The following is a 26,617-nucleotide window of genomic DNA, read 5'->3' as shown; positions in this document are numbered from 1 at the left end:
AAAGTTCTTGAATTGCTGGTGTAAGACCTCTGGAAAGCTCAGGCTTCCAGGATCTTATAGCCCAGGACTGCAGCCACCCCAATCACCGGGCAGAGGCAAAAGCTTGATGCAAACTGCATGAGGCTTTATTGTAGTTTAAGGAGCTAACCCCATGTTAGCTCGGGTCTTTCATCCACCCACCATGGTGGATGGCTAGAAAGACAGTTCAAAGCGGCTGCATACAGATCTTATAGGGCAGCATTAGGGAAGTGTCTGGGGTATGTACAGGCTCAGGATTGGTGTGCCTCCAGGCTTGGAGGGCTTGCCCTGTGTTGATTGGGAGTCATTGCTGTGCGCTTGTCCGTAAAGCACACCCAGAGCCATAAAGCACAGCACCACCAGGTAACTTCTGATTGGTTCCTTGCCACGAGGCAGGCATCTGACCTCTAAGTGACCAAGGCAAGGTCATAGCAAGCACGTGTTACTGTCATGGCTGCTGAAATGGGGAGCTGATCCCTTCACTGGAGCCCTTCCATAGCCACTAAACAGAATCTGTAGACCTTTATTTTAAACAAAATCTGTCCCAGTTCAGAACATGAAGTATGGGTGGATATGGGATGAGCTGGGGATGAATATGATCAAAATACGCTTTGTAAAATTCTCAAAGAATCCATTAAAATATTGTTTAAATTGTTTTTGTTTAATTAATTTTAAAACTCTTGGAAATCACACAAACTTTTGTGCTCTTAAGATTTTGAAAGTTCTCAAACTGAGACTATACTATTTCAGTATACTACTTACAGCCACATATATCAAGGAGGAAGGACAAGAACTTGGGCAAATATTTACCTTGAAACGAAGGGGAGCAGAATAGTATTAACTTAGACTAACACTAGCAAGCACAGGTTTTTCTTAGAGACTTCACTTGAAAGACTGTGGTGTGCTCAAAAGGGTATACAGCAGGGCAAACCAAAAGCACGAACTTAAATATTGCAACAGTCTTGAGTTCAAAATTAGCAGGAAGTTGATGTTCAAATATACAAGTCACATATCCATTATTGAGCAGCTGCAAAAGAAAAGAGCTGGAGTTCAAGTGTGGGATTCTCAGCAATGAGCTGCAGGCTCTGTGCACTTTCCTGGCTTTCTGGAGAAAAGGGGAAAAGAAAGAAAAAAAAGACCCTTACCCTTCTCTTTGTCCCTCCCTCCTTTTCTGTTTTATGCCCTTCTGACTTCTCTCCCTTGCTTCTTCTGTCTCCTTTCCTCTATCAGAATAAGTCTTGTATCTATTCTCCTGACCATAAACTTTGAACAAAGAATTCAAGTACAAATGATCCCTAGGGAAGGGGGAGGAGAAATCAGTAAGGAAGCAGGAAACTTAGAATGGGGAAGGAGAACAAACAGCCAAGGGGCAGCTACAAGCAATAGTCCAACCTCAACCTCATTTTGTTGCTGCCTGAGTCAAACACTGTCCACAGCCTTTAAAACCTTAAAGCAAAGACTTTTGTCCTCATTTAGTAGTCATTGTAGTGGCTCCTAGAGTCAGGGGTGAAACTCCCAGATACTTCTGGCTTTTAAAATGGAATCTTGAAGAATGTCAGTCCTTGAAGGTACCCATTGACAGTAAAAACAGTTTAGAAACCTTCCCCAATTCCCAGCCTGCTGCTCCTGAACTCATATCGGAGCCTTGGGCTCCCGGAATGTTGACATATTTATAAGACATAAGACTATAATAAAATAAAGAAAACTCATGGACCACCAAGGACATCTTGTATTACCCCATACCCTTCCTGTTCTCTTTACTGAAGCTGTGAGGCTTGCCTTAAAGCAGCATGCTTTGAATGCCCATTCATTTGCATATAAATTTTCCTTTTGTTCCTTAGTCTAGCTCTAGCTAAATTTTAGGACATTCCTGCTGATTCCTCATAACCCCCCCCCCTCTCTCTCTCTGTCCTGTCCTTTATGGCCTTGACAGGAAACCTGAATTTCCCTTTGGTCTGGAAAAAATTATCCAACCTGGTATTATCAAAGACAATATACACCAGACAATTAAGGAACTGATTTTATTCAGGTTACTGCAATCTAGAGAACATCCATTAGTGGGAATGTCTCCAGTAAAGAAAGGAGACCTGGAGTGTTATAGAGGCGGGTAGGCAAGAAGGTCATTCATAGGTCCATGGAAACCATGGGAGGAGTCTCATGGAGCCCTGAGGACACATGCAGTGGTACTCTGGAGAAGTATGCAAGGTCAGGCAAGGTGGTCCTCTGTGGTCAGAGATTCCTATGGAAAACAAAGGGATGAAGGTATTTGTTATTATTTTATATGTTGTTTATTTATGTAGTGTGTGCACACCACATGCATGTATAAACATGTATGAGTGTATGTGTAATACAGCACATGTGTGGAGGTAAGAGGACAACCAGGTGAACTGGGTTGTCTCCTTCTAACATGTGGGTCCCAGGAATCAAAGTCAGGCTAGCAGGCTTGGTGGCAAGCACCTTTAGTCTCTGAGCCATCTCACCAATGATGCAGGTGTTTTTAGTCATTACTGTTCCCCAGAGAGTATGGACTCAGATACTACAGTATTGCCAAGGTTTTTTTATAAGTATAATGCAGAATTTAACCCGAAGTTGGGAAATGATTACAAAGAAAATGAGAGGGGCCCTTTTGACATACTTATCAATCCAGAAAGTGCTGGCATTGACACATTTAAAACACTGATGTCCACTGATGGGCATTTTCCATGATCCAAACAGACCTGCACAAAAATTTCTCCTTTGAGAAAAATGTAAGTTTTTGCTTATCTTGGTACCAAGACATGACAGAGGCCATCTTGAGTTGCAGCTTCCATGTTGCTCCTGGATAATACTTGTCTGTTTTCATAAACAGTATTTCTGCATATTACAGATAAATGAAACCACAGAAATCATGATATGTAGGCTAATGACCAGAATGTATCCATCTTGGTTATCTTCACTGCCACTGTGAGTGGATTTGGAATCATATGAGATACACATCTGGCTTGCTATGAGAGTACTTCTAAAAGGCTTAAGAAAAGCACCCTGAACTCCTAGATGCAGGGCTGGTGCCCAAACTGAAAAAGAAGGGGAAATGGGTAGAAAAGGCAGTGAGCACCCCTATTCATTGTTGCCTGCATTCTGTTCCTGCTGCCTTGACTGTCCCACCATGATGGACTGTATCTCTCTAACTGTAAGCCAAATTAAACAGTTCCTTCCTTCCCTAATTGCTTTCATCAGGTATTTTGTTGCAGCAATAAGAAAAGCAAATATAATGCAGTGTCAGATGCCCTTCTGATAGCTTGAAACCAAGTATTTCTAAGTTTGGTGAAAATCACTTTTGTCTTGTTTTCTACATAAGATTCCTTTCTCTGGCACATAGCTCAAAGGTTCTATAATTGTTCTTGCTTCCTCCGTTGCCTATGCTTCTATTAGTGTGTCTCCAACAAACTGCATTCTGCAGTCTAGGATAAGTCTGCTTGTTTAGATTTTTCTCCCTAAGATGAGGTCTCACTACATAGCCTAGGCTCATGACTGTCCTACTTAGTGCTGGGGTAACAGAGGTCCACTACCACACTCAAGTTGTATGCCTCTTTCTTTGATCTCACAGCATCTGGCTGTCAGTTTCCCCCCTAGAGACTTATTAAAGACAATGAAATGTCAGTGTAGCTTTGAGGTTTAACTGGGAACCATAGCTGATCATGGATTAAAAAAAAAAAAAAAAAGAAATCCAGAACAGCAAATCAAGAAGGTGTAAGAAGAGCCATCATGCAGAATACACCTTGAAGTTGGGTTATCAGATCTTGACTTTGGTCTTCTCTGAGAGGATGCCTTGGCCTTAGGTTGAGAGGAGATCAGTCATCCTTTCTAACTAGTCAACATCCAAGATAGGAGATCCCTCTATTACCAGAAAATGGGAGTTGGTCAACATGATTCCCCAAGTTGAGTTTTTGGTTATGTGTTGTTTTCTTGATGTTGGTTATTGTTTATTTGCAATATTTGAAATAGAACCCAAGCCCTTGCATGTGCTAGGCAAGCTTTCTACCACTGAGCCATGGCCCCAGTACAGCCCTTCTGAGTTTTGTCTGTTCTTCACCACTCCCTATTTATTACATGTAGCTCCTTGTCTTATTTCTACAAGATCACAAAGTCAGCCTCATGGTCACAGTAGCATCTAGCTTTATGATATCAAGAGCTTTTCACCTCAACATCTTATCACCCTTGACCCTTGGAATTGGAGCAGGAATTGCTTTTCTGTGATGCCTGCTTTTAAGGAAACTGGAAAATGAATTGCCCCTCTGTGCACCTCAGTTAGCTGTCAGACAAATCCAAGGCCACTGAGTGCCTTGCCGCATCTCAATCTTGCTCTCCTCTTGATGTGCCTGGATTAGTAAGAAGGACTTAAAGTTAGACACACTTCTCTCCCACAGAGGAGACTCCAGCAACTCTGTAGAACCTATCTGTGGTACTTGGCTTCTTTAGCTCTGGAGACAAGGCCCACATCTATGAATGGTGCCCTTAGCTGGAAAAGATGCTTTTCACAAAGATAGCTTCTACCTCCCCTAAAGATTAAAGGCAGAGGGAAGAAAGGAGAGAGAAGATAAAGGGGGAGGAGGAATGGGGAAGGGGAGAGAAGAAATTTTCAATCCTGTTTTCATTCAAATAGCCATGAGAACTGGGAGCCTATGATCACCAATCTGTTATTTGCTAGTGGAATTTTCCTGGGAAGGAAAAAGTGCACTTAGACTCAAAATGTATACATTTCTTCCAAAATGTCATTCAACATCTATCTCTTTCCCAGATAGTGACAAACGCTCCTTGTTCCTGTCAAAACGCTGGCTTTCAGCACCAGCCTTAATAATAAAAGCCAGATCCAAAAAAAAAAAAAAAAAATCCAGCAAAAGAATTGCTGTATTGCCATGGAAAAGTGAAGAGTTTATCATCCTGCTTTATTTTAAGATGCCAGGCCCCCAATGTTTTATTTCTTTACTGTTCTCTCTTAATTAAAAAAAAAAATCAATTCCTTCTATTTGATTGAAATTTCCCTTAAAAAGCTTTCACTTACATACTTTTTTCCTTCCTTTAAATATGATTTAGAATGCTTCAATAATAATTTCATAGGAAGAATAACCACACTCTTCACTTATTCTATTGTGACTGACACTGTCAGTGGTTATGTGGTTAGTACTAAATAACAATAAAACAAAATAATAATGATGATGATGATAGAATTGAAGTTATTTCCTTTTTGCTTTTGAAACAGAAATTCTCTTTTTGTTTTCAGCTTTTTCCTGTACTTTATCTTTTCCCCTCCAAATGCTTTCCCCCTCAATGAGAAAGTAGGAACATAAGCCTAATAATATGACCAAAGTAGTCTGTGAGCAGATCTCAGTGTTAGAGAAATAAAGATTTGTCTTGTATTGGTATCTCCCTAAGGAAACTAAAGACCCAAGTCAGCAAAAGAGATGCAAGAATTCAAGATTTGATGGCTATATAAACTGGGAACTATAGGAGGACAGAAATACAAAGGAAAGAAAGAGGCAAAGGAGATAGCATAGAGTGTTAGGGGAGAGTTTCTACATGCTATCCAGTGTCCTGAGAACTTCACACTAAATATTCCATGTCACATCCTCAAAATATTGTGTATTAATGGCATCTATTCTTTACAGGTGGGAAAACTGAGGCTAATAGAAGTAACATCCCAAGGCCACCCAGCACAAGGGGCAAAGCCAGAAACTGAACCTATGTCATCTAGCTCCAGCACACAATCCAAGAAAGACCCAGAACATTCCTTACTCATGTTGTATACTTACTCAGAAACTTTTGTTCTCCTTTACTATCCTGGCAGTCTTCCCAGGCCTCACAAGGGTTCCAGGATGGCCATACCACAGTAGAGGATGCCCAGCTCTTTTCCTTCCTCTTTCCTGCAGCCAGCAAGAGTCCCCAAGAATACACAGACTGCCTCTTTTCCTGTGGCTTCTTCTGTAGAAACAGAGCTACTGCTTGCTTCTTGGCAATTCCATACCTTCATGCCATCCAAGTTTTAATTGCTTAACACCAGAAATCTTACAGCTGTTGCCATGGCACCTTTCAACCTCCCTGGACCTTTCCCATAGTTACCCAAAGCCTACATGATAATTCCAGCTTCCAGAAATATCCCACATAGGCCAGCCCACGATGCCTTTGGCTCAGCTTTAAAGTTGCTCTTCAGCTTCAGCCTACTGAACTTGGTGCAGCATTTTCTAATACCAAAAACACCAACCACATGCTTATGATGACTGGCCAGCCCGTGCACTTGACCTCCTTCAATCCTCTCTATCATCCTTGTGTGAGGGCTGTTATCTTCCTGAACAGACAGGGAACCATGCCACAGGACAACAGACAGAACCAGGGGATCATATGCCCTAGGGATCCAGTATCTTCACCTCCTGAGAGCAAGCTACCACATCCATTCAGGATTTACATGGGTGCTGCAGATTTGAACTCTGGTCCTCACACCCCAGAATTATTTTCTTAACATTATCTTGGGAGTATTAGGAATAATAATTAACTTTGATGTTCTTTGGAAAACATAAAATCTGTTAAGTCTCTACTAGCCAGTCAGCACCAAGATGGAATAGATCTTGGTCCAGTAGCTCACTGACCTGTTTCAGGTATCGTGAGCAAGTCTGAACAAAATAGATTCTCAATAAACAAGTTAGGGTTTAGGGCCAATGAGGTGGCTCTGCAGTTAAAGGAACTTGTCCCCTTGTCCCAAAGCCCAACAACCTGAGTTCCATTGCCAGAAGCCACATGGTGGAAGGAGAAAACCAACTTTGACAAGTTGTCCTCTGACCTCCAAATCCACACATTGTCTTCTCCCTTTTCATCCTGGCAGCCCTCCCAGGCCTCGTGAGGGTTCCAGAAATCCAAGATGGCCATACCATAGTAGAGGATGCCCAGTGTGATGCACATACATTAACACACAAAATAAAAATATAAATTTACTTAATCTCTTAAAATAACTTAGGACTCAGGTAATAAGCCCAAGAATAAGACAGTGTGCTATGTGTTTCTTGTGCACAGAGTAAGACAATGGGAAGGAAACTGTAAGTCATGATCATGAGAAATGAGTAAGTCACTGTGGGACTCTGCCCCTCTGAGATGCAGGAAAATATTGTATTGATTCTTTAGGTACAATCTATAAAATTGTATCTAGACCTTGGAATGAGATGGTGTCTTCATTTTTTAATCATGCAAGTGGATCTGATACCTTAGGATGCCATTGGTCTTTGTGCAGCTCAGTGCATTCATCTGTTAGATGGAAAATCACAACTTCCTCATAGACTTGTTGAAGAAGTGTAAATAAACTAAATTCCATAAGAAAAAAAAAGCTTGAAATTAATGGCTTGAAAATTGTATCTGATTTATTGATTCTTTCAACAACAACAACAACAAAACATGTGTATTATTTTTTTAGACTCAGGGATTGAATCTAGAGTTAGAAAGACATATTCCTGTCCCTTGTGGAATTCTATGTCCAATACAAGAGAGAGACAAACCCAGAACCAGTTTCTAAGCTAGAAGGAGCCCTGGAGGGGTCTGCATATTATATAGTTACCAACACACCAGGCTTCTTGCAATAACAGGGCATATCTCTGTGGTTTCTGAATTCAAGCTTTGACTGGCAAAGGTTGACATTGCCCTGAGGAAGTCCATCCATACCTTCATCACAGGCTAAGGGGCAAAGACCAGTGCTGGGAACTCCAGATATGCAAGATCTCTTGCCCCAGGAAGCTGTACTAAGTTTATCTGTATGGCGAATGGCTGCATGCATTAGACTTAATGAATCTGGCAGACTGCTGTTTACAGGCAGCCGAGAATTATTCAATGGCTGCAGCAGGCAGGGGCTGATAAACGGCCCTGGCTTCCCAGACTGCAATAGTATGTCAGGCTTTGCCACCTTACAAATTACATAAGAACAGGCAAATTAGCATAGATGACGGATAGATACCCACAGATGTGGAGTCTTTCTTTTTCTTTAAGTACATACACTAGAAGTACTTAAAATAGAAGACATGTCAAGTGAAATAGAAGACAACTGGGGTGTGGAGGGAGGACCCCAAGTTTGCAAATGACTGCAGTGTGTAGATGCTGCCTGGGAGATGCAGTGAAGATATCTGATGGAGTGGTGGATGACGTAACTCCTGTGTCCCCAACACTCAACCTATTAATAGCCTTGGAGTCATACATCATTTTCCACCTTATTAACACAAAGCTATTTCCTGAGCAAATTCTGTGTTCTGACACTTTTCTGTATACCAAGAAAGCAGCAGAAAAAGCCTTGGGGATGTCCGGGGATATTTCTCGGCTGACAGAATGCTTTCTTAGCACACCCAAAGCCCTAGGGTTGATCCCCAGTACTGCATAAACCTAATGTGATGGCCCACACATGTCTGAAATCTCAGCTCTCAGGGGGTGGAAGCCAGAGGATCAGGAGTTCAAGGTCACCCAAAACTACCTGGAAAGTTTGAGGCCATCCTGGGTTTCATGAGACCCTGCTGGCCCCTTCTTCCAAAACAGAAAAAGAAAAAGAAAAAGAAAACCCTTTGAGAAACTGTATTTTGTAGAGAAAAAAGGGTAAAATTCAAAATTTGCAAACAGCAATAACCAGGTAAGCAGATAGTTAAACAAGTTATGGTGACAAATAGCATGGCACAGGAAAGCACGGGGAATGACATGGGACATAGGAGGGCAGTGAGAATGGCAGGTGGCAATGGATTCTGCTCTGTTAAAAAGACAGGGCAGGCTTCCTGAGAAAGTAATCTGTAAGCAGAACTCACCCTCCTACTGTCCACACAACCACCAGCAGCCACATCTGGGCACTAAGTTCTTGTCCACACTGGGGCAGGCAACAAAAGAGAATCTACACCAGATTTCTCTGAACTTTGATATAAATGAAAAAATGGTAACTATCTCCTGAATAATTTAATACTGACTTGATATTGGTGTACTAATATTTGGGATAATTTGGTTAGGTATACTATTCAAGTTCACTTTTTAATGTGAAGTCATACCCTAGTAATTTTTAGCAATACAATTATTTTCATAAAGTATCTGTCCCTCCTGCTACACAATGGTGAAACAGGGGGTGTGTCTGTGCCTTGGCCTCAATGCTCCCTTCCATCTCAAAGTCCGGAAGCTTTCCTTAAACATTCTGTGTGGAGGTCAGTGGTCCTGAACCTCATGCTCAATAGCCTGACTCACCCTCAGCACAGAAACGTCTAAAAACACACCGTTCTGCTGTTCTTTGGCCACCAGCTCTCATTATTGAAAGCCAAGTCTGGGGGGGGGGGCAGTTGTGTAATTGGATGTGTGTGTGTGTGTGTGTGTGTGTGTGTGTGTGTGTGTGTGTGTGAGTGTGTGTTTCTCTGTGTATATAATGCCTCCCTCACTTTTCTCCCATACAGTCGCCTACCAGGACCAGACCTCTGCCAACTCTATGGTTTTGGCCTCCAGTACCAACACCTATTTGTCTCAGCCACTTCAACTCTCGCTAAGTCTGACCTCCTCAGAAATGAGAAGAACCATTTTTTCTCAGACACTTGGGTTTTTCTAGTGTTTTGATGTCTGGCTGGGAACTAGGTGATATTGGAAATAGCTAGTGCCAATGACGTGGTAAAAGGCAAAGGACATTTCTTCCAGGGCTTGAACTCAGGTCATTAGGTTTGGTAACAATCTGTTTTACCTGCTAAGCCATCTCACTGGAACACAAATGAAATTTTATTGTGAGGACACTCTATTGTTTGCTTTTTAGATATTATCTATTTCTCTGGTTGACAGAAATCAAAACTAAATCTCAGAAATTGTGTGAAAGTCTCATAAATAACTAGCTAGCAGAATTGCAGCACCACTCACAATATCCAAATTACAGAACCTACCTACATGCCCATCAACAAATGAAGTGAATACAGAAAATGTAATATGTATTACAAGGGGGTGAACCAGAAAAAGAAGTAGAATTATGTCAGATGCAAGAGACTGGATAGAACTGGAAAGCCAAGCTCAGATCTATGATGTGCAGAATTTACACTTAAAACTAAGATGTGACAGTTGGCGTCATGGCTCCATCAGCAGAGCACTGGCTGTGCAAGCATGAGAACCTGAATTCAGACTCTGGAACACACACAAAAAGCCAGATTTCTGGTGGCACACACTTGTCCCCTTGGCCAGGAGAGGCACAGTCAAGTGGATCTCTGGGAGTCACTATCCAGTCAGCCTTGCCCACTTGGTAAACTCTAGGCCAATGATAGATCCCATCTCAAAACATGTTATGGGGACAGTATCTGAGGTTTTGGCCAACCTCCAAGTGCCCCTGAATGCATGTGCATACAGATCTGCACATAACCTGAGCACGAAAGAACATGCACACATGCATTTAAAAAGTGTGGAACTGGAGGGAGGCTGTTTGGGGAAAGTAAAGGACCAACATGAACAGGGAAATAGAAAGATAATGTGGAAGTGAACATGATTGAAGTCTATGATATACTTGTATGACAACATCATGATGAAACCCATCATTATGTACAATTAATAGCAACTAAGAAAATTAACTTGAAAACTTAACTGGAACTCCACAAGCAGGCATTCTGAAGTTCCATTCCTGCCTCTCCGAACTGTCTCAGGATGGCAGTTTGGCCTCTCCTTAATCCCCTACAGTGCTAGCAAATTTATTACCTCACAGGACACTTATTAGTTAGCATCTACTGAGTGCCTCCTGGGGACACATTGTGCTCCTTGCACATAAACACAAGCAATCATGAGTTCAGTCCTGTGAGACAGGCATCTATTGTTCTTCCCATTCCCAGGTAAGTCATTGGAGACTTAAGTTACTACTTTGTTCACACACTGATAAACGAGGGGCCAGAACCAGCTATTAATGATGCCAAAACCAAACACCTTCTTTCCTATTAGGGGTTGCCTGGCTTGTATCCCTACAGATACAGATGAGAGTCTGGTGGATGTACTGGTACCCTGTCTTGTATCCATTGGCCACACTATTGGACAACTCTATCCCTCTGTTTAGCAGAGCCCACCTCCAGTTCCTGGAACTGGGGAGAACAAGTTGCTATGGATGGCACCTGACTAAGTCTTGGCCTCTTTGTAGACAAGATGGACTACAACCTGGAACAAAAGCTGTCTGGGAATGATCCATCAGCATTCCTTAAGTAGGCCGCACTGAGCTGGTCACAATCCCCTCCTACCTGTGTGATAAGCAGTGACGTATGGTGTTCATTTGCTCTTCCATTCCTGCAGAAATATGGCGGACACCATCAATTTCCCTGTTTGTTCTCTGACCCTCTGTTCCTGGGTTAAGCAGCCTGCTTTGTCTACATTTGTCAGTTGATACAAGCTTCTCCCTGCCATAGGCACCACTATTGATGAATGCCGTCAGAATATGGAGCCTTGAATAATGTATAAAAAGAATTGAACATGCAAAGTCTCCCTGGGAAGGGGAGGGTTGGGTGGGGGTGGGGAGTCAGTGTTATATGTTTGCTCTGTTGGAGCGCTTTCATTTACAAAGCATATTTGTCAAGTCTTTTGCTAAGAGTAATGCAACAGAGCAGCCTCCCATCATTCTTGTTAATGGGACTGTCTGTGTGTTACAGTAAACAGCTATAACTCTTCAGCTGGAGCCATTGTGCAGCAGGCAGAGTTTTTTCAACATCCAATTAAGGGTGTCTCCAATTTGCCAGCCAGGATCATGAAAGCCATGACTCAGCCATAAGGCAACCTAGACACTGTGGAGGCTTCTCAGAGCAGAGAGCAAGCTTGGGTACTTCTCTCCCTATTTTGCAGATGTGAACATTAGCGCTTGGAGAGTATCAGTAACTTGTCGAGGGCTCTGTGATTATCAAGTGGTTTTAAAGCCTACTAAAAAGATATGCCCAAGTCTAGAGTCTATAGCTTCCTATGTCTCCTGAATGTATACATTCCCCTGGCTCAGGGTCAGTCTTTTCCTTCTGAAATTCCATTATAGCCATTAATGCTTATCTCCCCACAATGTTTGTTACCCAGAATAGTATGCGCTTCTTAGGACCCTGTGGTTCATTTGCTTTGTTAGAGTGCCTTCATTTGCAAAGCATATTTGTCAACTATTTTGTTAAGAATGATGCTACCTCTCAATTCTTTTTGTTTGTTTGTTCTGAGATAGGGAATCACTAAGTAGCCCAGGCAGGCTGACCTTATGATCTCCCTGCCCCAGCCTCTCAACTGCTGGGAATATGGATGTGTACCATCTTTTCAACCTAACATCTATCCAATTCATGCATTCTTTTTCTAAGCCTGAGATGCAAAGAGTTTGTGATACCATTCAACCCTTCATCATGCATTTTGTGGACTGAGAAACTAAATGAAACTTTGTGACAGGAGGTCACATGAGGCTACTCAAAGTCTGTGACCAAAAGAGTACAGGAACTAGATTCTGTGACCGGCAGGTGTATCTATCTTCTCACGGTTTCTAATCCATGCCTACCCTGCAAAGGTGATATTAAGGAAGATGCTGATTGGCCTGTGAATGGGTTTTGTGTTTTGGAGAAAAATAGAAGTACAAGAAATGGATGTTTGTTCAAATGAGGCTTCCCTATTAGAGCAGACCTTGCTGATCACAATAGCATCTCTCTCATCAGATACAGAACCTGAAAGCACTGAAAAACTAATAAGTATTTCCTTAGTCCAAAGAACTGCATGCAAAATATATGCAAAGTGATAATGAGACACCTCACCTCGAGCCAGAGAACAAGTTGACCACAGGTCACAACCTCTGAAACCATGAACTAAAATAAATCTTTCCTCATTCAAAATCATTTCTCTCAGGCATTTTGTCACAGCAACGGAAAAAGCTGACTACCACAGTGGACAAGAAACTACAATGAGCAAAGTGTGGCTAAAACAAAGTCAACTGCAGCTAGAGGCCTAGGAAGGTAGGTCTGGTGTGAGTGTATATGTTAAAGAAAAGTTTTCTAACAAGGTCAGCAGAGAGAACAAGAGAGCAGGGAGGAGGAGATGAGGGGTGGCAGGAAATAGAGGTTTAATGTTTGTGTAAATTGAAAGAAGGAATCTACTTGGAAATGAGAAAAAGCAAGATTAAAATGGAAAACACAGCCCCAAAGCTATTAATACCCAACAGATCCAAATTGAAAAATAAAAGCAATGGCTGAAGCATATAGTTCTCAAAATGAATTCATGTCATAAACCATTAACATCAGCTCTACCTTATTACCTGTGATCCTGGAGAGAGGGGCTGCAAGTCCTGTGGGGCAGCCATCTGATTGGAGATGAGCAAGTGCCCTGCTCCCAAGCCAGGCCAGTTCCCTCCTCCTGTGACCATCCACTGTGTGCCCTTCTCTCACAGCCTTCAGAGGCTCAAGGAAGTCTCAGCTCTGTCCTTGACCCAGGGAAGACCTCATGAATCAGCAAATGCTACTGCTAAAATATTCTGAAATTAAGAGAATTCATTATTTCCTCCTTTGCTTTCTATATTTGCACAATAGGCCTGCAAAATTGCCTGTCCTTTCATGAATATTCGCATTGATGAAGAGAGTGTCGACTCTGATCTACCTTGGGTCTCCTTAAGAGCATTTACCTCTATCTGAATCATCTGCAAGAGAAATGATGATGAGCTAGTAGTATTACCATGTCTAGTGATTCCTAAAGACATCCCCTCACCTGCACCATGCACAGGATGATGTTACAACTCTGGACACTGGTGTGTAGCAACACATTGTGATCATAAATATATGTCCTTGGAACACATTCAAATCTGACCTCTGCACTTTCCTATCATCTGACTTGTGCAAGGTCTCAACCTCATCTTTCTAGTCTACAAAAGCTTTGTGAAGATGAAATGACAAGATGGGTGATGCTTGAAGAACAACACCCAAGTTGAACAGCACTCACATGTAGAAGAAGAATTTTCTCAGTCCTCCTGGTCCCACTTGGACCAGTTTCTCTCCACCCACCAAATCCCCACAGCCACTTATAAGATAACCACTTAGAGACTTAATATATATTTATAATTGTTTGGCCAATGGCTTAGGCTTATTTCTGGCTAGCTCTCTCTTATAAGTTAACCATTTCTACTAATCTGTGTATTACTATGTGGCTGTAGCTCACTCATGCTGCCCTTGCATCTGGGCCTCCCTGGCAGCTACATGGCATCTCCTTGACTCTATCTTCCTTCTCTCTGTCTTTTTTTTTCAGATTTCCCACTTAACTAAATTCTGCCTGTCCACTAAACAAAACAGCTTTATTCATCAACCAATAAAAACAACACATATTTGCAGCATATGGAACATCCCACATCACTCACAAACATGCATGAACACAGAGTGCTGAACAGCATTCAAGTGTGCACTCACACACAGGCATGCACAGAGTAGGATCTGAATGTTGAGTTTTGGCATGTGGTCTCTAAAACCATGACTTGTTCTTAGCTCATTCTTCCCATTTTTAGAAGGGATTAGGGTCTGCAGGACACTGGAGAAGAGCACTAGAGTCCCTGTTGTGGACAGTCTCTGATCTCAGCTTAGTCAGCCGAGAAGAATTCACATAGAAATGCATCTTCTAAGATTTTCATGGTTGCTATGTATTCTCTGCACAGGGCTTCCATATGCACCCATATTCTTGTCCAGTTTTCAAGGGCTGACCTTCCTCAGTTTCCAACCCAACACGATCCACCTAGTGAAAAACTCAAAACATGCTGATGCTGAGAGTGATACAGCAACCTAACTTCATTCAACCTGTCTAACACATGCCACATTCTTTCTGGGTATGCAAAACTAGGTGGGTAATCCCTTAGCTGGTTCTTGGCTTCCACTCTTTGATACACAGAATCAAGAACCACACTGTTAAATCACTGGTCATGACTCACCTTATATCCTTCGTGTTAGATCCAAAACCCTTCATTGGTCCCAGCACTCCTGTCTGATCTCACTTCATATTCTTTCAGCACTCTTTTGGACTGCATAACTTTTCCTCTTAAACCTATCCACACCTGTAAAATAATGATTCTGGCTAAGGCTGTCAGAAAATTTTACAGTATAAAACACAACAAGCCCATTTCCCCATCTTCCCTAGGAGGTGGGCTCTGCTTTCCAAGAACTAAGAAAATACTCTCTCCTTCCCTCACATAGGGTGCAGGCCTATTTCTCCCTTCACACATAGGCACACATTCACAGGCATGAAGGCAGGTGTGAGCATGCAAACACACAGAGTATGGCATGCTGGCATAGCACTAGGAGCATTGAGAGGCATAGAAGCACCTACCACTAGCAGCAAATGGGGACTCTATTCAGTTGCAGAGAATGTAAATATGCAGCCCCAACTCAGAAAGCTGCTACAAGTCTCTCCTGTAATGCCATCTGTCCTGAGCACCATGCTTTCTTCCACATCTATAGCAGCCAGCTCCAGCTCCACCCCCGCTGGCTTCACTTTTCTCCTACAATGCAGAGCCAGGACAGTCTGGGTTCCTCAGTGACCACAGGAAAGGTTCCTTCACATCTTTCCCTATATCTAAGCACATTTTCTTGATCATTTTGGCTCAGCATCCAACAAGTGCTTCAAACAAGCTAGAACTCCAATATATTTTCTATACCCTCTCCTTCAAGTGTATAATTCAGCTCTTGAAGAGAGATTTCAGATTCAGAGTGTCAATTCCAGGCTCAGGGATCTCTACTAGACAATTCTTGATTATTTCCTAAAATATATCTCTCACTGGGACAAAAGAAGAGATCTAAGCTGAGAAAGAATGTCTCTCAACCCAGTCTGTCCTTCTGTCCTTCCCTTTCTCCTTCCTTCCTTTTTTTCCACTTTGTTTCATTATTTTCTTTCTTCCTGTCTGGGTCTCATTTAACCCAGGCTGGCCTTGAATTCACTATGTGACCAAGGCTGACCTTGAACGTTGTTGGCCCTTCTACCTCCACCCAAGTGCCAAGATTTCATTTGTATGTCACGATGTACAGATTATGTGGTTCTGAAGAATGCACCCAGGGCATTGTACATGCTGGAAACATTTGCCAACCTAGCCACATCCATGGCCCCAGAGTCCTGAGACAACTGTTTTTCTGCCACTTTAGTTGGGTCTCTCTTGTTGTCTGAGGTTACTCTACCTAGTTTATGCTGTCCTATTGGCTTTTACTAACAAACTTTGAGCTCCCCAAGAACAGAGACCATGTCTTATTTATTTGTTGGTTGGTTGGTTTTTGAGGCAGGGTTTCTCTGTGTGTAGCTCTGGCTGTCCTGGAACTCACTCTGTAGACCAGGCTGTTCTTGAACTCACAGCGATCCACTTGCTTCTGCCTCCCGAGTGCTGGGATTAAAGGCGTGCACCACTACTGCCCTGCTTACCATGTCTTTTTAACCTATTGCTCCAAAGAATTCTTTACAAAGAAAAACATAGGCTGTGGCATTTCACATATGTGAAGCCACATGTTTGTGCTTAGACACAAAGGCTTGCAATCCACACAGGGTTGCTTAATTTCTTAGTCTACATTTTTTGTTATGAAATGGCAGCAACAACCCCTGCTGTATAACACCATCACACTTAACATGTGATTCACATAGAGAAGAAAGAAAAGTACTAGCAAGTACTGAATATTTTTTGAAATTCCAGACACATAGCTGATGGGTTTTTGTTTTGTTTTGTTTTTTGTTTTTTTGTTTTTCGAGACGGGGGTTTCTCTGTGTAGCTTTTGGAGCCTATCCTGGCATTCGCTCTGGAGACCAGGCTGGCCTCGAACTCACAGAGATCCGCCTGCCTCTGCCTCCCGAGTGCTGGGATTAAAGGTGTGCACCACCAATGCCCAGCATAGCTGATGTTTTATCAACGTTCCTCTCACATCTTTTCTCATGTACTTACTCACTCTGCAATATGGGAAGTACTCAATGCTTACTCAAATCCATTTACTAACATCTTACCAAATATCATGAATAACACTGAGTACTGGGGGTGCAACGAAGACCCAGATAGGCTGCCAGTACTCTGAGAATTTAGAGTCCTTAGAGTTAGATATGCTGCAGAGGAGAAGGGAGATGCCTTTCAAATTGGGAGTTGAGAGGCAGCATCTCAGAGGTGAGGAGATTATAGTAAAATGACAACCAGAAGTTTACTGGCCACTGTGGGATCAAAGGACTGAGCCTTGTCCTAACGACAGTACAGACACTTGCAGATACCTAAACTAACAGGCCTTGGGAAATCTGGGTCATGGTCAGTGGTATTTTAGTTCTTGTCCTAGGTTGGTGTCTGTTGTTATGATAAAACACTGATTGCTGAAAAGGATGCATTTCACCTTGCACTTCGAGGACACTGTCCATCACTGAGGGAAGTCAGGGCAAGAACTCAAGGTAGGAACTTAAAGGCACACTTGCTTGGTGATCTACACAACATTACCTCTGACCAATGAACTCTCAGCCAGCAAATACAGCAGAAACGATAAAGGAATGCTGCTTGCCTGCTCACTCACAGACATATCCTTCACCAACTTTCTTACATAGCCTAGGACCACTTGCCCAGGCAATGGTACCTCCCACAGTAGGCTGGGCCCTTGTCTTAGTCACTGCTCTATTTGCTATGAAGAGACACTATGACCATGGCAATTTTTATGAGAGGAAACATTTAATTAGAGGCTTACAATTTTAGAGGCTTAGTCCATTATCATCATGGTAGGGGCATGACAGGAGCATAGAGACAGGCATGGCAGGCATGGTGTTGGAGAAGTAGTTGAAAACCACATCCAGGTCTGAAGGCAGAGAGAGAGACAGAGACAGAGAAAGAGACAGACAGAGAGAGAGAAAGAGAGAGACCGACAGAGAGAGAGAGAGAGAGAGAGAGAGAGAGCCTTAATCTGGTGTGGGTTTTTGAAGCCCCAAAGCCCACACCCAGTAACACTTCCTCTAACAAGGCCACACCTCCTAGCCCTTCCAATCCTTTCAAATGGTGTGACTCCCTGGTCACTAAGCATTCAAATATATGGGCCTATGGGGATCATTCTTATTCACAACATCACAGCCCACCTACATCAAATAACAATTAAGATAATCCTACACAGACATGCCCAAAGGCCAATATGATCTAGGTAACCCCTCATTTGAGACACCCTTCTCAGATGACTGTAAGTTGTGCCAAGTTGACAGTTAAAGCTGGCCAGGACAGTTATGAATGACAAAAACTAAACTTTTAGAATTTTTTAAGTTTTTTTTGAGAATTCCATACATGAGTACTATATTTATATCATTTCTACCCATCTCATCCAATTCTAACTCCTGTGTCCCCCTACTTAATGTTTTACACACACACACACACACACAAAAATATGTTGGGTCGATTGTGAGTGTGTGTGTGTGTGTGTGTGTGTGTGTGTGTGTGTGTGTGTGTGTTTAGAACTGGCCACTTGGGACTGGATAACCTATCAGGAAGTTCATGACTAAATAAAATGTATTCTTTCTCTCTTAGAAGCCATTAATTTCCAGTAGCTTTTCAACTAGGAGTGGAGCTTGTCAGATTTCCCCTATTTATGTTGACATGCCAACTAGTGTTGTCACTGTGCAGGTCTTCTTTAGGAAATCATATTGCTGAGATTTCATGGGTGCAGCTTCCCTGTTATATGTAGATTGCAACAGACATCCTAGTCCTTGTTCCTATGATCTTTCTGTCCCTCTTCTACCATGTTTCCTGAGCCCTAGGCATAGGACTTGCATTTTAGATGTATCAGTTGGAATTGGGAACCCTATATTTGTTCTCTGCATTTTAACCAATGGTGACTTTGGTCTCCATCTTCTGCAAAAAGAAGCCTATTGATGCGGAGTGAGAGCTACACTTATCAGGCAAAGCCAGTACAGGAGCTGAGTGACCAAAGTCAGGCCTCAGTGATGATGCTGGTGAGTAAGGTTCTGGGGAAGTTTTATTTTTGTTTTAGAAGCTGTTTGTTCACAGAGCTCAGGCTAACATTAGATTACTGCAAAACTGGCAGAAATAGTTGGAACCAGTGTCTCAAAGACTTGGATAATAAGAACCCAAGTCACAAAGGTACTTTCTACTAAGTCATCTGTCTGTGCCCTTTGCAATTTCATTCTTTGAAAGAATTATACCCGAGAAATAGGGGATACATCCAATGCGTTCATCCTAGCAGAAAGTAATATACTCTGCATTCTATGAGCTTCTGGTTGTTTCTGCATATCTAGAACTTCTTCACATTTGGCTACCGACTATGGACTGGGATAGTATTCTAACACACAAGTTCCAAGGCATAGGTGTGCAAATAGGTCCTGGGAAATAGTTTAGTCTATATTTGGTAATTAGGCAGCTAAATAAAACCTTGAAACTCTAACGCTCAAGTTTGGGAATGAGAAAAGAGTCATCCAAAACAGCAGCCCACAGACTGGGAAAAGATATTCGCCAACCCCAAATCTGACAGAGGGCTGATCTCCAAAATATACAAAGAACTCAAGAAGCTAGTCTCCAAAACACCAAACAATCCAATTAAAAAATGGGGTACAGAATTAAATAGACAATTCTCAATAGAGGAATCTAAAATGGCTAAAAGACAAATAAGAAAGTGTTCAACATCGTTAGCCATCAGGGAAATGCAAATCAAAACAACTCTGAGATACCATCTTACTCCTGTTAGAATGGCTAAAATAAAAAACACCAATGACAGTTTATACTGGAGAGGATGTGGAGAAAGGGGAGCACTTCTCCACTGCTGGTGGGAGTGCCAACTTGTACAGCTGTCCCGCGCGTGCTGTATTCTCGGCCGGCAAGAAATCATACACGGGACACTCGGATCCTTCTGCAGACAAGCTTTAATGCATCTTACCAGAGTGGAGACACTAAACCAAGAAAACCATCCCTTATAAAGGCTGACCAGCCGCCTGGGACGTGTTACCCTATGAATGGCTTCAGCTCCTCAGGCAAAAATGAGCCACGGGATAGGCAGAGATCAAAGGAATGGAGATTACCCAGCGCCTGTGAAGTAATTTACAACTTGGTGTCTTCAGGCACCTATTATTGTAATGGAGGATGCAGGAACCGGCTTCCTACATACAGCCACTTTGGAAATCAGTATGGCAACTCCTCAAGAAAATGGGAATTAGTCTACCACAAGATCCAGCAATTCCACTCTTAGGCATATACCCAAAAGAGGCACATTCATACAACAAGGACATCTGTTCAACGATGTTCACAGCAGCACTATGTGTAATAGCCAGAAACTGGAAGCAGCCTAGATGTCCCTGAACTGAAGAATGGATTGAGAAAATGTGGTACATTTACACAATGGAGTACTACTCAGCAGAAAAAAACAATGGAATCTTGAAATTTGCAGGCAAATGGATGGAACTAGAAGAAACCATTCTGAGCAAGGTAACCCAAAAGACAAAAATGATATGTACTCACTCATATTGGTTTTTACACATAGAGTAAAGGATTACCAGCCTACAATCCACTCTGCCAGAGAAACTAGTAAACAAGGAGGCCCCAAAAAGAGACAAACATTGTCCCTGGAGAAGGGGAAAGTGTCACAATCCCCTAAGCAAATTGAGAGCATGGGAAGAGGGGGGAGGGAGCTACAAGAATGAGAAGGAAAGAAGAGGAAGGATGCAGAGGTCATGAGGGAGCAGAAAGGTTGAGTCAAGGGAAGAATAGAAAAAAGGATATGTGACAGGTAGGGTTTTAGTTGGGGGGTGTGGTAGGGGAGGTTGGGAGGGAGAAGTGAACTTGGATTGTCATGTAAATCAATCTTGTTTCTAATTCAAATAAAAAATGATTAAATAAAAGAGTCATCGAGTCAGAATGACTATCATCAAGGAGAGAGGCAGTAACAAATGCTAGCAAGAACATGGAGCAACTGGAACTCTTCCTCACTTCTGGTGGGTGAGAGTGTAACCTGGCACAGTCATTATAAAAATCACAATGGAAATTTTTCAGAAAGTTAAAAGCAGAAGTGTCATACAAGTTATGGATATATAACTCCTGAATACATGTCCAAGGGAATATATATCTGCTCATCCATGTTTATCAATTCATTATTCACAAAAGCAAGGAAATGGAAGCAGCCTAGATGTTCATCAGCAGATGGGTGGATAATAAAAATGTGATACATACAAACAATGAAACTGTATTCAGCTAAAAAATGAAATTGTAATTTTTTAGGAAAACAGATAATTCTGTGAAGTTATATTAAGCAAGGTACCCAGAGTCAGAGGAATGAAAAATTACATCTTATTCTGTCTAATGTGCAGATTCTAACTATAATATTTTTATCAATGTATGTAAGAATGTACTATGTATATGAATGGAAAAGAGTGTAAGCATAAACTATGGCATTAGAAAGTAGAACATGAGAAGGAAGAAGAGGTGTTGATGCCAGGAGGAGGGTGATAAACCCATGTGACAGAATTCTAAAAGGAGGCTACAGAGGACATAGAAAAATACAAGAGGTGTCCAAGGGGATGGAAGATGAAGAGAGGGCAATTTTTGTTTGAAAATGTCATAATGAAACCTAACATTATGTGCTAATAAAATGTAGGATAAATTGCCCAGCTTAGAACCTCAAAACAAATCCTGTGGCTTCCACTTTCCCTTTGAAGGTATTCCCTGGGATTTCATGGCTTCTGACTTCAGAAAATGAAACTTTGCACAGAGTTCCTGCTGCTCTTATTGGTAGGGTGGGGGGAGGAAGGGAAGACATATTCTATAGATTCCAGGGATCAGGAAACCAAGCCTTCAACCCTGTGGACGAAGGGCTGGAAAGGACAGATATGTCACCTGGACTCACCTCCCAGTCCTGGTAAACCACAAGTTTTTCTTATCTCTCTTTGCCAAGGAAAGGTATTTATCCTGGACCCTGCCAGGTGGCCACATTCCAAGGGTTGCTTGTCACTTCTATAGATTTTCCTCAAAAAGGTTTTCTTTTTCTTCTAGTCATGTGAGGCACAAAAAAAAGGAGTGTCACTGAGTTTCAAGTGTTTTTCCTTAAGCCAGAGGGTAAGAGCCTGGGCAAGAACTGTGCTGGCTTCTGAAAGCTGGAACTCTAGCTCCCTGTGGCCTCCTCAGTGGAATATATAGCTGGTCCTAGCATCCCACAAGCCCTCAACTGAATTGCCCATGTCTTCCCTGGCCTTCTTAGAGATCAGATGTGTAAGATTTAAAGTCTAGATGCATTGGGTTCTAACTGTTGATGGAGCCATCCTGATCCACTCTGTGACCTAAGCACTTCTTAGAATCTAGTTTCCTAGCTGAAAAAATGAGAAGAACGAATAACGCCCTGCAGAGCTATTTAGGTCTTCTCTCTGACCAAAGACTACACATAATATGAGTCAATAAACATTTACCAAACACCTATTTTATTGTGGAAATGTGGGGAAAAATGACGGTCAGTAAGTATTGGAATTTACTGTGATTCATTCATATACTATGAAATGATAACGCTCACTGAATCCCCCCAGACAATCAATGGTGACTACACTCTCATTATCTCGCTTTGTAGGTAGGAAAACAACCAAAGAGAGGCTACATTAGCTGCTATTGAGAAAGAGCATTTAAACATGGGATGTCTTGTTGCAGAGCCCATAATTATAAACCATTTTAAATATGTAAATATCTCTTGACTGCTCTTATGGAAGATGAAAACCATGCTTTTACACTTGAGTTGCTTTTTTCAATAATATTTATATTTACTCTTTTAAAATTTCATACCCACCACTTACTCCATCCCTCCACTTCTGCCAGGCATCATCCCAATACATCTCCCTCCCAACTTCATGTCCTACTTCTTATAACCTACTGAGCCCAATGACTCTACCCATATGCACATGACTATAGAGTCATCCACTAGGGTATGGACAGCCAACCAGCAGCTATAACCCAAAGAAAAGTGACACTCCTTCCCCCAGCAGCCATCAGCTAGCAATGACTCCTCAATTAGAGGATGGGGCCACAGGAATCCCTCTCCCTTCTATGCAGGAATTTTTAACTGGTTTCATCTTGCGTCTTGTACAGATAATCCCAACTGTTTGCGTTCATGTGTGCAACAGCCACAGCATCTCTCAACACTCCTCTCTATCCTCTGGCTCTTACATTCTCCTGTCCTCTCTTCTATGATATTCCCTGCACCTTGGGGAGAGGATGCTATCTAGAATTAGGAAAGGCTTGCAAACCACCCTGCATATGTACATATATATATTCCCATTGATGAATATAGAGATCACTTTTAGATGGGTTTTTAAACCTCAAATTCACTAAATATTTTCTGGATCAAGTTTAGTAGGAAGACAAAGTTTTTTTTGAGAGGCAGAAGTAGACTTGGTTTTCCTTCCTTCTGAGCCATATGTATATTCTTTACTTGGTGGACATATATCCCAGTGATGAAGGGAGTAAGTATATTCCCTGGTTGACTAGGAGGGAGGAGTCTGTCTTCCTATCCCTTTGTTTTTCCTAAGTTACTGCTTTTTCATCCTTTGGGACTCAGCTAAAGATTTGCCTTCTCTGGAATACTATTTTTACCAAACTAACTCCCATATAAATGATCCCCACTTTCATGTCCACAGCATCCTTACAAGAGTCCCACTCCATTGTAAAATTGGTCCTGTCTGTTGTTCCCTCTGAGTTATGAAGTCCTCCTAGCCTGAAATAAATAAAATACTTTTATCCAAGTCTTATATAACTTATAACTACACTCCAAATTTAAGATTTCATAAGTGAATAATGTTGAAATCTGGAAAAGAATACTATTTTTACATGCAGATAGATAGATAGATAGATAGATAGATAGATAGATAGATAGATAGACAGATAGGGAGGTAGATAAATAGGGAGGTAGATAGGGAGGTAGATAGACAGAAGAGAGAGGAAGAGAGACAGAGAGAGAGAGAGAGAGAGAGAGAGAGAGAGAGAGAGAGAGAGAGAGAGAGAATGTGTTTAGTAAATCCTAGAAGTCAAGATTTTATTCTTAGTTTCTCAGTCTTTGTGGTAGGCAGGATAATGCTGTCTGCAACTATCTACCTCTAAATCTCAAGAACCTATGAATACTTTACCTTCTACTACAAAGGGGGCTTTGTAACTGACTAGGATTAGGATATTAAGATGGGGATTATCCGGGATCATCCAGGAAGAGCCAGTGTAATCATGAGCATTTATAAGCCATAGAGGGAGGCAGGAGCATTAGGGTTGGAAAGAGATAGGAAGGTGCTGTGCTTCCGACATTTAAATGTTAGTATTTTGTTTTGCAGTAGTGGAATGTGGACTCAAAGACTTGTGAATGACAGACAAACACTCTGTGACTAAATCATGTCTGCAGATCTTCAGTTTTCTAGTACTATAATTTTATTGAGTCATAATTAATAAACCAAAACTTCACATTGCTAACATGTACATTTTTTATGAGTTTAGACATATATATAAACTCATGAAACCTTCATAATAATCAGGGTTTAAAATGGGAGTGATGGTATGTGGAAACTTCTGGAAGTGATGTTAATTACATCATCGGCTTGGAAGGTGGAGGAACAGACGATGTACTGATAAGTGAGGCAGCCTCTCAATGCTGGAGAAAACATGAGACTAGATTCCCTTCCAGAGCTTCCAGAATGAGCTATGTGCTGCCAGCATCATTAGTTTATTCCATTTAGACCAGTACAGCTTCCTGACCTTGAGAGCTTCGAGATAACAAATTTGGGGTATTTCAGACTTCTGAGCGTATGCTAATCTGTTACAGCCGCAGGAAACCTATGCAGCCTTATTTCCAAATGTGCTGTAAGTGTAGTTCTATCTTTTCCCCAAAATTCAGTCCTCCCACTTTACAAGTCAGTTTCTTCTCTGTTTTGACTTAATCCTTGGTGACTCACCAAGACTCAATTCCCACATCATAAAAATTGCAGAACATTCTATGCCAGATGCTGTGCTTTGTATATGAATTGCCCACTTAAATTCTGACCGCCCCCTCCCTGGACAGTCATCACCATCGTATCTCATGGATGGAGACATGGTGGTTCAGCAATAATTAGTATAAACATCAGGAAGTGCTTAGACCATTGGTCTCTCAGACTCCAGTTTTACATGTGAACTCCCAGGAGGCATTCTCACCCTCACCTGTTCCTTCCTGCAGCTGGTGACTGCTCACTTCACAACTTAGCTGAGCCAAATCTGTTCTGGTACTTGGAGAACCCAAGGGCTTTTTCATTCTACTTCAGATTTCATAGGTGGTGGGGTGACAAGGGAGACAACTTACCAGAGCCTAAGTCTGCAGAAACGACACCATGGAAACAGGCTAAAGCTGCTAGGTTTGTTCTGTTTCAACTCATTTTAATTGTGATGGCTGGATATAAATCAGCATTTCACAGTTGGTATCTGCAACAACTATTTGAGACAACTACTAGATGTTCAAAAGAAGGAGGAACACACATGGCTACCTAATTCAAGGAGAAGCTGCCTAGGGAATGAACCTCAGGAGTTCCAGGGTACAAAGCCCTGCATGTTAACTGGGATGCTATGGCCAATATTTGAACCTGAATGTGTGTTGATGGTTCACAAATTTGTAGCCCACATACAATGAGCATGGGAATTACAGGATGCTTTCAAATGTGTGGATTCCTTTAACTCATTTTTAATACTTTGGTTCTATTGGGTCTGGTTCAGTTCCTGGGGATATGACATTGGTATTTTTTGCTGTATTTTGAACTCTTACTTAGGATCTTCTTATTTAGGAAAATAAGACCAGCAAGGTTTGGAAAATATAGACATAAACACTGACACCCATGTCCTTAAAAAGATGAGAAATATAGACGCCTTTGTGACATTTCCATATCCAATGAGTGAATCTCTTCTCAGAAGATCAAATGCTTCAGAAGATGAAACAAACTAAATAGAGGGCTCTTCCCTAGGCAGAAGGCACTGAGAATTGTTGTAGTTGTTGAAATGAGACCAATCTCATGGCTGAGATTCCCTGCTAGCACTCCATTTCAAGGAAGTCCTCTAGAAGCAAATGCAAAACCCTTCCCAATGTGACCTCTAAAAAAATCTGTCAATCATCCCTTCAGGTCAAGGATTTTGATATTTACAGATTTTTTATATCAAGTGGTACTCTGACTGGGAGAAATCAATGTCTTTGAACATGCATAGAAAGAGAAGGGGTAGAAATTTGTGGCACCATTTGGGAGGAAATTTCAGAGCATATCTAAAATCCATTATGCTTGCCTCTCCATGACCCAGCAATTAGCTTCTAGACACCATCCTAGAAACTTATAGAAGTGCAAGCACACTCAGGAACAAAACTGGAAACAAATTAAATGTCAGTCAAGAGAGGATGCTTAAATAAACATCAAAACTTTCAATGTCACACAAATATGTCAAAGAATGTGATAGGTCTATATGAACTGACATGAAAAGATGTCCAAGACATTATGTCAAGGGAAAATGGAAGTTTCATACTAATGCATGCAGTGTGCTTTAGACTAAAGACAGAGATGAGAAATGGATATAGACATGTTTCTACATGTGCTAAAATGAATAATTCATTTTGTATTCTAATGCAAACACAAGTTCTGGAATGGACTCAAAAGACTGATTACCATCCTCCCATCTAGTAAGAAG

The sequence above is a fragment of the Cricetulus griseus genome, chromosome 7, assembly GCF_003668045.3.
Source record: "Cricetulus griseus strain 17A/GY chromosome 7, alternate assembly CriGri-PICRH-1.0, whole genome shotgun sequence".
NCBI lineage: Eukaryota > Metazoa > Chordata > Mammalia > Rodentia > Cricetidae > Cricetulus > Cricetulus griseus.
The sequence above is the reverse complement of the archived record's forward strand: the minus strand, read 5'-3'. Positions refer to the sequence as shown.